This window comes from Pezoporus flaviventris, unplaced genomic scaffold, assembly GCF_033815535.1.
Source record: "Pezoporus flaviventris isolate CSIRO_AGI_PZ_B2104156 unplaced genomic scaffold, CSIRO_AGI_Pfla_v1 ptg000006l, whole genome shotgun sequence".
Taxonomy (NCBI): domain Eukaryota; kingdom Metazoa; phylum Chordata; class Aves; order Psittaciformes; family Psittacidae; genus Pezoporus; species Pezoporus flaviventris.
The window spans coordinates 8,616,300-8,629,674 of record NW_026892554.1 but is presented as its reverse complement, the minus strand read 5'-3'; the positions used below and the strand labels follow the sequence as shown (position 1 = coordinate 8,629,674).

At 45.3% G+C, this 13,375-nt stretch overlaps 1 long non-coding RNA gene across 1 annotated transcript; it reads right to left on the bottom strand.

Annotated features, from left to right (window-relative positions):
* Positions 1-3,893: 3,893 nt before the first annotated feature.
* LOC133265679 (uncharacterized) lies at positions 3,894-6,642 on the bottom strand. Its single transcript, XR_009742068.1, has 3 exons — positions 6,548-6,642; positions 5,254-5,359; positions 3,894-4,059 (listed from the first exon to the last, which is right to left on the bottom strand). It is a non-coding gene; the product is annotated as an uncharacterized LOC133265679 (long non-coding RNA).
* Positions 6,643-13,375: the final 6,733 nt, after the last annotated feature.

The window sequence follows — 13,375 nt, the reverse complement described above, 5'->3', positions numbered from 1 at the left end:
AGACAGGCAAACTTCCAGCTACCTCCCTTTTTCCCCTGACCCTAACACAGCTATTTGTGTGGATACCAAAAGCCCCAGTGACATCTGCAAAGCCATTGATATTTTTCAGTCACCTTCTCACTTTCCATGAAGCAATCGCAAGTTTTTAAGGAAAAAGGGAGAAGCAGCTTTAACATATTGAAAAATTAAAAATGTAGAGGGGCAGGACAAAACTGATAGAATCTTAACATTAAATTATACAACTGCAGGAATGCTAATGCAATTTTATCATTCATATTTAGTCTAATAAAATCCTCAGGCCTTTATCTCCACTCCAGCACCCTCCTGCATCACAAAAGGGTTTGGCCAAGGAGCAGAAATCAGGTGCATTGTAAGGTGTTTAAGCCAGGGAAGTTGCCATCTTCAGGATCTCCCCAGCCTGTTCAGTCCAGTCCCAGATTGCCTATGAAAGGGGAGGGCTGGTGTCCTGGGTTCAGCAGTAGCAGTCATTTTTTCTCCTTCTTAGTAGCTGATGCAGTGCTGTGTTTTGACTTTCAGCCTGGGAACAGTGCCGATAACACCGATGTTTTTAGTTACTGCTCAAATGTTTAGACTGGCCATAGGACTCTGTGAGCCTCATGCTCTGCCAGGGAGGAGGGGAGGCCGAGAGGAAGTAGAGACAGGACACCTGACCCAAGCTGAACCAAAGAGGTATTCCATACCACAGCACATCATGCCCAGGGGGGCAACTGGGACTTACCCAGAAGGGCACTCTCTTCTCAGTAGGGCACGTTTCAGCAGCTGGTATCATGTTCTCTTCCCTTGTTATTTCCTTTATCATTATTATTACTGGTGGCAGCAGCAGTGGTTTGTGTTATACCTTAGTTACTAAACTGTTCTTATCTCAACCCATGGGAGTTAGATTCTTTCGATTCTCCTCCCCATCCCTCCAGGAGTGGGGGTGGGGATTAGAAACTGCGTGGGTGACTGGGTTTAAACCACAACAGCTGGGTACCAAAAAATGCCAGCAGCACATCTGACCCCAGGAGATAGAACAGCTCATGCTGGAGCTCTCGTAACCTCCAAGACCTGCTGTATTTTAATCCCCAGATATGTAGGGATATGACAGATACTTTGTGCATCTTCCAGACCACAGGTTTCTTGTACAGTTACCTGAGCTCAGTGTGCTGTTCGCCTCATGTCCCTGTACTCCTTTGAAACCCTGTTCAGGGTTTTCACAAGATAGGAATTCAACATGCTCTCAAGGATCTGTGTGCCTGAGACCTGGGTAGATTTTAATTTCATACATTAAGTTGCTCACTAAAATCTTTTTACTTTATATCCATTTCCCAGCAGGATTCACAGGACCTTGCACTTGAAGGACTACTGATCCCTTCCAGTCACTCACCCCACTCAAGCCCCAAGCTCAGCCTGTGCACCGTTCACCCCAAACTGAGCAGAGCATGATTTCCACAATGCACTTTAAGGAAATTTCAACTATAAAAAGCCAACAAGAAAACAAAGAGCTGACTGAACTGCGGCAGAACTGACACGTTGCATGGTTTTGAGGAATTATTTAATTTCCCTTATTGATACAAGCTACACATTCACAATCAGCTCAGTGCCTCACCAGCCTTGTGCCAGACTGAATCATTTCATCTGGAAGATGACAAACCACAAAAGTTCAAGGTTGCCACAATAGCGATCAGGCTTCAGTATGGAAATACTGTAGACAAGCAAAACTTGCCAGACACAGAACTCTGCATCATGGGCAGAGCAAGGTACATGCTGATGCTCGCTAGAGCTGTAGAGCTCCGCAGCGGCCTTAGCCCAGAATGACACAGGAACACGGGGATTTAGCACCCATGGGATGAAGGGGACCCACCAGGTTCCGAAGGGCACCTTAGAGAGACCAGTACTTTCTTTGCTGCGAAGATGCCCTACAGGCAGTTCTTGCCTTTAAAGTTTTAATCTATCCCAGGATAAAAAGGACCATCAGAGCATCTCTCCCAGACTGAGAAAGGCAACGTGACTGCACTGTCTTACTGCTCTACAGGGACATCTTGGACAGCAACCATAGAGCTGCACTAAGTATGCACATATGGTCAGGGACCACTTTCAAAACACAGCTTTTTGTTCCCATGCCAGACATGTGGCATTTTACCTTTGTTTTAAATGCCATTAACTTCTATTTCCAGATTGTTCCTATCTAAAAATTGTTCTTTTTTATTTCCCTTTAATATTTTAAACTCCAATGGAACTAGATTTTTCCAAAGGAAAAGTTTGTAGCCAACCAAATACTTCCATGTCATAAGATGAATGATTACAGCTAAAGCAGCTATGCTTTCAGGATTAGTCTCACCTAAATATTTCATTTCTTCTTGAATCATCAACCCCTTTTTACATAAATACTGATAGAGTTTATAGATCATTCCTGAAAGCAAAGTTTGATTAGAAAACCACTGGGAAAGAGGAACTTCAGTGTTATCTAAAGGACAGATTGTGCTATCATCAAAGAACTTATGGCAAGATGATAGGTTGCTTATTTTTGATAGTGTTTTTATTTTGAACAAGAGGACTATCATAAGTCTTTTACTACTTTTGCCATTGCTGGATTATTATAATGAAGCATTTACATCAGTATAAAACCATTAGGCATTGTCTGACTCTCTGGAACTCACTGTTCTGTGAGGATTCGGCACCACATGCACCTCCTGTACTGCGGAATTCATTGAGAACTATCAATACACTCTTCCTCCAGTAAATTAGAAAGTATAAGAAACCCTGTGGCAGGCAAGATGCAAGACTGATGAGCTGCAATCAGCATAAATTACCACCTGAAAAGGAGATATATCCAATACATAAGGAAAGGGAAAATATCTATTATGACTATCGGAAAAAATCCAGGTGCAACACAAACTTGAAGTCACAAGGTTGTTATTTACAGCAACTGGAGCTTTGCAATAACACAAGACTCTGCTCATGTCTAGACACCATCAAGATGGGTGTACACCATCACAGCTAGGCAAGCCCAGCTCCCTTGTGCACCAAGATAGCTTTAATCTGCATTTACAGACTCTTTCTGGCAGAATCACACACCCACAATAGACAGATGCATCAAAGTCCTGAGCAGCACCTATGCCGACTGCTAAGGGCCTGGCTCTAGCACCATGAGACAGCAGAGGACCTGTGTTCTTCGTGCGCTGGCCCCCTGCTCTGAAGACCACCTTGTCAGACCCTGCAATGACCTGGGATAGCATTAGAACTTTGTCTCGCCTTAATAATCCAGCTAATATGGAAAAGCTTCTCCCACATGCTTCTGGGTTTGCCTGGTCCCCAGGTCCTGTCCATGCTTCTTGCACCAAAGCCAGATGCTCGGCACTCAACTCGGAGGTTGTTGGAGGGCAAATGGAGATAAAAAGGGTTAAATCTTCCAGAGGAGCAGTTCTTGCAGGAAGTTTTCTGCATCTTGTGCAGGTCCAGCAAGGTCTGTTTTTCTCCTATGAGCTGTTGTGCAGCAAAGACTGAGACCCAAACTGGACTGTAAATGCTCTAATAACCCGTGAAGTAGAGAAAAGGAGATCGGTGACAGGGATAAGAGCAGCCCAGTGTCACCAGGCATCCTAGTGGGTGATACAAGTCATCCAAGTTAGGGATTTCATTTCGATCTCCCTGTTCTTACTACATGTGCACAATTCAGGTAGCAATCTCCTCCAACAGCTCTTGTTAACTGGGCGATAAGTACCACTGATTACCAGCAGGCCTAACAACATCTCCTTTCCCTACTTCCCCAATGGAAGATGCATTGATAAAGCTCCCTCTTGCAGGAGGAGAGATCATATCTGCAAAGTGTTAATAGTCTAATGCCACTTTCAAAATAGCTAAGTTTATCCTACCTCTCAGCACTTTAAAAACAGCAGCTCCAAACATCTTTCCCCTACCAATGTATCAAGATTTATATCAGATTTGGGTTCTCTATTCCAGCTTGACTGCCCAATTATTCAGCATTCTGTAATCAAACCCCAGGAGGCCCATGACTCCTGCACATGACATCATCTGCTTTCAAGATGCTCTTGTGCTCTGAAATGAAGACGTAACTGTGTCAGGCAATAAGCAGGACGAGAATATTTCATGAATACAAAAGAAACAGTTAAAAGTCAGCAATTTATTTGGCAACATGGATGTGCTTTTGTTTGGTGGGAAAATGTCATCCCTGGCTTTTTTAATCTCAGGATGCCCTGATGTATCGTGGCACTTTGTGCTTTTTCACTGCTGTGAATTTCCATCCATTTTGTTCCCTCAAGTGGGGCAGGCTTTCCAATGGATTACCACCATTTAGTAATTACAAATATAAATGTCACTGCTGTCAAATAACATAACGCACCTCACGCATCAGGACACAAGCTGTTTAAAATCAAGCTATTATAGTAAAGCCACCGCTGTGTGAATACTCCTTGATTAAATGCATAGACATTAATCATTTTTAATAAAACCTGAATTTTGTCAAGGCAGCAATGAACTTTCCAGAAGACAGAGGAGTGGAATGATGTTTCCAGAAGGCACTGTTCCTCCAGGCATCACTTCAGCACTGGAATACAGCTCAAGTACATAATGCACAGCAGCAAGAAGCATTACTTCAAAGTGACTCCATACAGCAATATCGCAGCAGCCTCAACATATGGGAGCCTCTCACCTGGGCGCAAGCAGAGCCACTGCAATCAGAAGTGTTGTCTGCATAAGCACAGCCCTGGCAAACCAAGGCCAGGGCCATGGTAATCGGTTTTACTGCCCTGTCAATCCCACCCCCAGGAAGATGTTTCCCTGCCAGCCCGCTCAATGCCAAGACAGTTCCTATTTTCCACGCTGTCAGTCTCAAATCCTACCAGTTTTCAGGCTGTAGAAGATAGATTATCTCAGCAGCATCATGGCAGAGGCACTGCTGAGGATGGCCAGTTACTCAAAGAGAAAAGGGTAAATTTTTCCCCCATGCTTTTCTATCTGTGTCAGACCCATCTGCCATCCACTGCTGTGCTCATCTTTGTCATGCCTGGGAACGGCAACTCCACCAAAGGGTCTGCAGCACGCATTAATTAAGCGGAAACACGGCTTGATGGAAGGATTCAGTTTATCTTTCCAGAGAAGGAATATTGTGGGAAAACAAGCTATGATTATTTCCCCTATATATTAAAAGGGTTATTTTGCATCAGGATCAAATTGCAGTCACAGAGTGGAGCAGCCGCTTGGCATGATGATAGATTGCTGTATCAGTCATACCTGTGAACCTTATTTACAGAAGCATCACAAAAATATTTGAGCTGACGGCAGTTCCATTTTGAGAGCAAATACAGGAAAAATGTTTTCTATTCCACAGAACTTACAACTTCTTAAAAAAGCCCCATGTGCAAACCATGTTTCCCTTCAGTCCTTCAGCTCCTGCTGACTTATTCAATAAAGAGTCCTAAAGGCATTCCCCACTTTAAGCCCATGAAGAGCTCAGAACCCCCACGTGAACTGGGCACAGCCATAGTGACACCCAGCCCCATGCTGCTCCCTCTATCACCCCAGTACAGCTGCACATGCAGCTGCACAACAAGAGCAAACGAGGAACTGTTCTGGGCTAAAAATAAAGGCAACTCTTTGCAAATAGTTTCTTAAATTTAGCTTCAGAAGATGCAGCAAAACTCCGTTTGAATGAAGCTGGTCTGTTAGGAGCAAGATGCACCCTGGCAGGCTCAGCTCCTCCCAGGAAACATGGGGTTTCTCTATAGTGCCCTTGTGCACATCAGCATCACGCGCTGTAGAGCCAAGTGTCCCCAGGGACACCATAGTCCTCCCCTGGGCCACCCCATCACACCCATAGCTAGCCTCACCAGGCAGACACAAAGCATCACAAGGCACCTCATCTGACCTGCTCCGAGATTACCTGGTGGCTTTATCACAGTCTTAGCCAACAGCAGAAGCCCCTAGATGGTGGGGTTTGCTTTTTCGTATAAGCTTTCCTGATCAGCTGAAACACACAATTATACATTCCTCAGAAGTTATCTCTCTGCAGCCGAAAAGCATCAGACAAGCAAAACACAAAGAAGGAAGAAGCTGTTATAAATATTACAGCCAGAGTACACAGCCCTTCCCCTTCCAGCTGCCCTGCCCCAAATCAAGCACATGAACTAGAACTGCAGCTCAGTCCCCTCTTCCCAGCATAAACATATCAGAAAGAAAGCACACCAGGACACACACCACATTGCCACCTAGCAATAGAGCCAGTGCTGCGCTTTATACTTGTAAATCCCTTCTGGGTGGTCATTACAAACTCAGGTCAATATCTGACCTCCCTGGCATCACATAGAGCAGCTCTACTGAAAGCTGCTTCAACTGCAGGAGTGCAAACACAGCCCCTTCTCCCCAGGTATATTCCCTGAGAGACTAGAAGACCTCTTCATATTTAAGCAGGCTTTGCCCAGGTGCAAGCCCTCTCCTCCTCCTCAGCACTCCACAACTAGAGACTGAACCTCAAAGGGAACCAAGCTATTTCAAGCAGAAGGAAAACCAAAGCAGTCAGCGCCCTGACTTACCACCCCTGGTCCCAAGCCGCTCCTCTCCCCACAGCTACCTCCTCCTCTGGAAAGGCTCTTCACTCTGCCAGCCTCCAAAATGAGCTCCTCACGCACCACAATCCACCTGAGCTGGGGAGGAGCCTTTTATAAACTCATGGTGCTTAATGATTATCAGGTGGTCTAGATTCAAGGCACGAAAACAAAGCCTATCTGCTCCACCTGAGAGCTCTTCCCCCAGCCCCCTGGATTACCCAGGGAGGAAATGTGTGACTTCATGACAAATAGTTGTGGTCCTTCATGGACAACATGTATGGAGAGGCCAGCCCAGAGAAAAGCACTGATAGAGCATCCAAGTTGAAATACTTTTGGTGTTTTCTGGGGTTTTTACTTTCTTTCTGAGCAAAGAATCAAACTTTTCTATATGGTAGAAATATAAAAATGTGAGGGGTAGATTCAGCAGCAAAGCACAAAAATTAACACATGTGATGAATACAAGCATCTGCATCTCGCTCTGCACTTCAGTACCAGTGTGGACATGTCTGTCCATACCACCAATGACACTCAGTACTGCTGCTCTATCTGTAGAGCCAGGTCAGTGATGGAAGAACAACATGGAGTCTACTCTGCCTCATAAATCACTGAAGAAATTACCTGGTGAGGAAATACCTCACTGGAAGAGGCACAAAGGGCAGATCCTGGCATTGCCACCCGGCTGTGGTGGCCAGCAGGGCTGGTTGACAGCCTTAACCTGTCAGAATGAGGTCTCAGACCATGATGTGCTGTCTTGCCCTTCACTGTTCAGCCCATTTTTAATGTGCAGATGTTACATTCATTTGTTTCAGAAGAGAGAACAGGTCCTCAGCAGTCTTCTGCACCACAGACCTGTCAGTGCTTGATGCTGGGGTGCTATGAGGCATCCCCTATTCTTACCCATGAATGATAAATGAAAGCCAGACTGACAGCCATGCTTTACAAGCAAAGGGAACCTTCTTGTGTGCCATTGCAGAAATCATGCTCTGCAAACACATGGGTTTATTCTGCATGTGCAAACGTGAGCTCACAGAGATCACACAGGCATTACTTGCAAGAGCCCTGAAGCCCCTGTGTGTGGCCAGCTTGGGGCAGGCACAGGGGCTGAGATGTGCCACAGCATCCCGAGGCTGCTCTAACTTACACCGGGGTGGATGTGCACCCAGGTTTTCCTCCCCATAGCAATCCAGAGAGCACAACATCCTCTTCATCTCCATAACCTTTGTACAAAGCAGGAGTGAGTACTGCAGGGGGGCTGGGAGAGGTACGAGGAGGTGAAAAGGTCCTTTTGCCAAAGTGATGGCCATACAGTAGTAATGCGGCCACAGAACTGAGCTCCGATCCCCCCAAGCATCATCCTCCTGATCTGAATCTGAAAATCTTTTGAAAAGCCTGTCATACACCTCAATTACCTTAACCACTAAGACATCACATTCCAGCACTGATTTGAACACACACCAATTATTTAAGTCAATTGCCTATTAAAATTCATTTTTGGTGAAAGGTCAAACATGCAGATTGAAACCAGAGGCAGTGCTTTATGGCTATCAGGACTGTGATCTGCACACAGGTTCATTATCATGTTTCTACAGAAGTAATTTCTCTTGTCAAACCGCACTGTGTGCAAGTGTCGCTGTTACAAGCTCCATTAATTAAGAGGGCTTTTTACTGTTATTAACAGAAAGTTTTAAATACTTCAGTCTCAAATAAAGACAGGTAAAAGGCATTGGTGCTTATAGCCAATGGCATGCTGCTCCTGATATTCAGAGAGAAAAGGAATTAAGTTTGCAGCTGGATGTTCATTTTATTCAGTTACAGAATCTCTGAGGAGCTTTAAGACTCCCTATGGACAATAACAGTGCTAAGTGGTACCCTCTTCCAAAGATGCTATCAACATCCTGGTTGCACAGGCAGGACTGCATCACTTGTAAAGTGTGGTGGCTTCTGTTAATCCACCTGAAGCCCACCAAGAGGAAAAGGCCACAGCTATGGCCTCTCCGTGTCACCTTGAAGCTTCTGTCAACTCCTGATGAAAGGCAGCAGAAGAACAGCAAAGCAGCCTCAAAGCATTTACGTTGCCCTCTCCCTTAGCAGCCAGAGCTGGGAAATCCCACCCTGGCTTCATTTACCTAAGTTGCCATCTGATTGTAAGGTCCTAGGAAAATAAAGGCCAGTTACTCATGGGTTGCTCCATCACTGCTTGCATGTGTCTTCCCCCAGCGCACCTGCTTCCCTTTGCATCCTTCTTTTATGTAAAGGGATACAAGAGGCTTATGCAGTGAGGGGGCATTGACACAGAGGGGCAAACACAGCATTTCCTTCCAGAGTCTCAGAAGTGTTTTATTGCTTTCAATATTGACCCTGTAACTCTCCCCAGAGAAAAATTAATTTTCTTCTGAGCTAAACATCATTTGAAAGGAAGCCAGCAGTTCCAGTGGGAAAATGCTAGCATTCCCTTGGGAAAACTGGAAACGAGCCAAAAGGGAAGTTTTCATCTTAAAACACCAGCTTGAAATACATTTGCATTTGTGCCCCCCAACAGGAGGCATAGCTTTCCTCTTAAGATGTTCTTTAAAAGGTTGTGTTTTAGTGGAAGGAGGAGGTGTTTGATACTTCTGATAGGAAAATCTGATCTCTGACCGTCTCTGAACATCTGAAAGTGTTTTGAGCTCTTTGCAACACAGCCTACATTATCATTTCTGGGTGCTGCAAGTTGCACAGATCAAGTCAACAAACTGTAAGCATCTTATGGGTAATTATGTTCATTATGTCTCTTCCCAGCCCAGGGAATCGCTTCACTTGCACGTGGCACCAACACAGACCAGTGCTTTAATTACAGCAAATTCCATAGTTCTTCCAAGATTTCCTAACAGCTCTTTAAGCCAGTCGCCAGGGAATAGTGAAACAGAAGCACATAGGTGTTGCAGGGAGGGTGGGTGGGTGAGTGGGTCCATTCCCATTCGAGTCCTTCATCTCCTTATCTTTCACCATGAATCTACTTCTTGTTTGCTGTTGAGCACAGTTTGGTTTCTTGTGGCATGGTTAAATTTACCGGTTCTCAGCAAAGGTAAAAAGGGGGGAGATTGTCGGCATCTCCAATGTGACCCCCAGGAAACATCTGCTGCTGGATACAGATGAGAAGCCCCATCCAGCTCTATGACTGGCTTTATATGCATAACCAGGAAAGAAAATTCACAGTAAAAATGGGGGGGGTTGTTGCCTTGCACCCACCTCTCTGCTTAAAACTTGGATAAATGTCACTGAAATGAGAGGAAAAGTTTTCACTTACAACTAATGTTTGGAGCAAGCAGAGTAGCCAACTTCCAGTTGACTTCTCTTCCCAGCTATTCATGTCCAGGAAGGTCTGGGATAGTGGGATTTGCTTAACTCAAAGGCCATGTTATTATTTATCCTCCCAACACCTCCCTTGAAATTAAGGCCAGGGAAGAACACACTTTACAGAGGAGTTGGTATCCGAAGTGGGAAGTGCTGGAAAGGTGCAGGTGAAGGGACTGCACCCCGAGTAGACATCTCTCTGTTGCACGCCTCATGGGAAATGAGAAGGTGCCTCCTGAAACTGGGAGCAAACAGCCACGCAAAGGAGATTGAGGATGGGGAAAGGCATCAAAAAGCAGAAGTCCTGTCTGAAGGGATGCAGTGTTGGTCCTGCTACTGGTTGGGTTGGGCTTGACTCCTCTCTTAAAAACTGTTTGAAAATAAGTCCATGGACACAGACTCTAGAAAGGACCAGTGGAGAGGATCAAGCTGCTCTTTCAATGCCCATCATGTTTCCAGTTCAGCTGCAGTGGCTGGTCTAAAGGCAGGTCGGGGACTCTCTTGCAGTGCGTTTTGTGATACAGGCACATACATGCTGGGAGGAGAGCAGCATGGCCAAGCCAGCAACATTAGCAGATGGTGAGCATCTTCCATCGCAGCACAAGCCGCAGGGCCATCTCAGGAGGAGGGGAGGCTCAACACCTGCTCCTTGAGTTTCACACAGATCCCAGCAAGTGAAGGGATGATCCAGGAGCAGGAGGTGCACTACCTACAGCATCATCTCCCCAGCTGTGGTCTCTGGAGGCCACGGCAAGATGTCTGCAAGACCACGGCTTCTGGGGACTGAAACTGCTCTGTTTGGCTGAAAGAAAACATAGGAAGGGACAGTGCCTTGGAGCTGTGTAACTCTGGCATTGAATCCCAAAATCAAATATCCTCTCTCCACCTCCCTTCCTTCCTTAAAACAGGATAAGTCCCTGTGCAGGACCTCACAGTAACGCCTGTCTGAATGTGAGTGGCAAAGGGGAGGCATCTCAGAGCAACTTCCAAATGACCAGCATCGAGGAGCTACAGCAGATTGGCTGAGCTCATCCCAATGCCAGTGTGAGATGGTCCCTGGGTAGGGTACACAGCTGATGTGAAACTGATGCTACACTTGATCTTAGCTGAAAGGCCATTAAAAGGAAATCAGAAGAGACAGGCTAAAAGCAATTTATAGGGTTACAAAATGATGTATTACATGCACCATGGCTCCAGGTTTGCAGTAATTTAGACTGGTATTGATTGAGGAGCAACTGGGGCATATTCCACCACCTTTTTAATTTCAGTCTGATTTGGCCACTGCTTGCAGGTCAGCAGGCAATTTGCTGAGACAAAAAACAAACCAAGCATTAGAGCAGCCTGAATCACCCTCTTCTACAAGTACCTTGTAAATAACTTTTAAGGCTGAACAAGGAGAAGAAAATGAAAGAACTGGTTAATCAAGACTGAAGTTTCAGGCTGAGAAAAAAATGGATTCACTGCATAGTTAAGAAGGACTATCACTCACACGTAGCATCATTGCCTGCCTTTGTTTTCTCAGAGAAATATGCTGTCTATTTCCTCATATTACAGTGCTAATTCTGATTCAATGTGAACTGATTAGATACCAAAATAAAGCCAAAGTACACACGGTGTCTCACAAAGGCCCCTAATCGTATCATTGCAGCAATGGGAAGGATGACTTGGTGGGATTCCAGATTATTCAAACCATGCAATGGTGTAGGATTGTCTTTACAGTCTGAGGAGATGAACAAGCTGTGAATCTGTAACTCCCCTATAAGGATAAACCTGGAATGACTTTTCTCCTGGAGGTAGTGATTATAGTACTAAGTGTACTGGCACATGGAAGGTGATAGTGCATAGTGGAAACCCATCAGTACCTGAGGTGGGGAAATTGCCCATTGACTGACATCAGGGAAGAAAACTTGCTACTCTTCAGGTGATATTCAGGAGACAAAGCACAGGCAGAGGAGATGGGAAGAAAAGGTCATTTAATTCTTCATTCTGTCCCTTTGATGCTGGGGTTGAAGTGGTCCCCTCCTCACAAAGCTGCACTAACGTGCATGAAATCTCAATCCTTTTCCCTGCTCCTTGCTAGAAATAAACCCCATGTAGGGGCAGAAGGTGGAGGAGGGACGTGGTAAAAAGGGGAATCACTTCAAACCAGTGAGTGTGTCTGACTGCAAATTGCATTCAGTGTCAGGAACAGCCCCAAGCTCACCTCTGCTGCATGTGCATATTGATCACATGTAGGTCATAGGCAAAGGTCTAAGTAAAGAAGATCAATTGCATAGCTTATACCAGCCATAAGGTGCTTGATATAAATGGATTTTCCAAGTTTACTGTGACTATCAAAATCTTGAACTCTGATATGCACAGGTAAAGAGACAGAGAAATCTCTGATTGGACTAATTAGCACTTTCCTGTGAGAAAAGCTCTTCTGATCTCTAATTGCATGTTCATTTCAGTCTTTTAATATCATGCTTGCAAGGCTTTTTCCTGCTTCCTGCAGGTAAAGGGAGCTGTGTCCTCATATTCCGTCACATGTGTTGGTGGAGCGGCAGATGTGATGTCCAGGTTTGTGGAAGCCTGGGAGGAAGCAGGAAAACTCTCTGCATTTACTTCAGACCAAGGAATTGCTAAGGACCCATTTCTGGCTGGAGGGGGTGTTTGATCTCATAGCATCCCAGGCAAGATGAAGCGCCACAGTTTTCACTCATAATAAAATCAATTTAGGTGAAGTGAGGCAAGATAACTCCCATGGCCTTATAGAAATGATAACCTACTCCCAGATACACACATGTGTTGGGAAGGCTCTGATGGGCCCTCACAACTAGCATGGAAACATGCTCAGCTTCCAGTGAACCTGATCCCACCCTTCTAATAATGAGTTGTACAATCAAATGAAACCACCTGAGCATCTTGTTCCTTTGCCTCAACTCCAGAAGTCAAAGACCTCAAAGGTTATTGGCAGCTTTAATTAAAATTAGCTTTGAGATACAGAGCAACCTATAATGGTTATGGCTCATTCTAGATAGCACTGTAATAACCCTCTCTCATATTAAATATAGCAGCAATATTGTTCACCAGAGATGAGGACGTTAGCACAAAAAATCAGCCTCACTGTCGTGGGGAGGGCACTGAAGCCAAGAAGGGGTCTAAAATGATTGCATTAAAGGCATTTGCTCCTGAAAAAAGAGGTATCCCAAAGCTCCCTGCCCTCTTCAGCATCCTTCCCAGAGTCTCCAGCAGATTGAATTCAAACTCCCTTTACTCTCAGCAAGGTGCTGCCAGTGGGAAGGCAGTTTCCAGGTTCCTGTCCCTGCCTGGGCAAAGGCTGCATTGTCTTTTCTGGAGGATCTCATTCACATGAGCCACTTGTCGCTGGCACAGAGCCGGAAGCACAGCAATTGCAGATGTGTCCACAGTTTCAGCCCTGCTCAGCGTTTCCCATATAACTGCTGCTTTGCTGCATTTCAGATCTGAGATGGCCA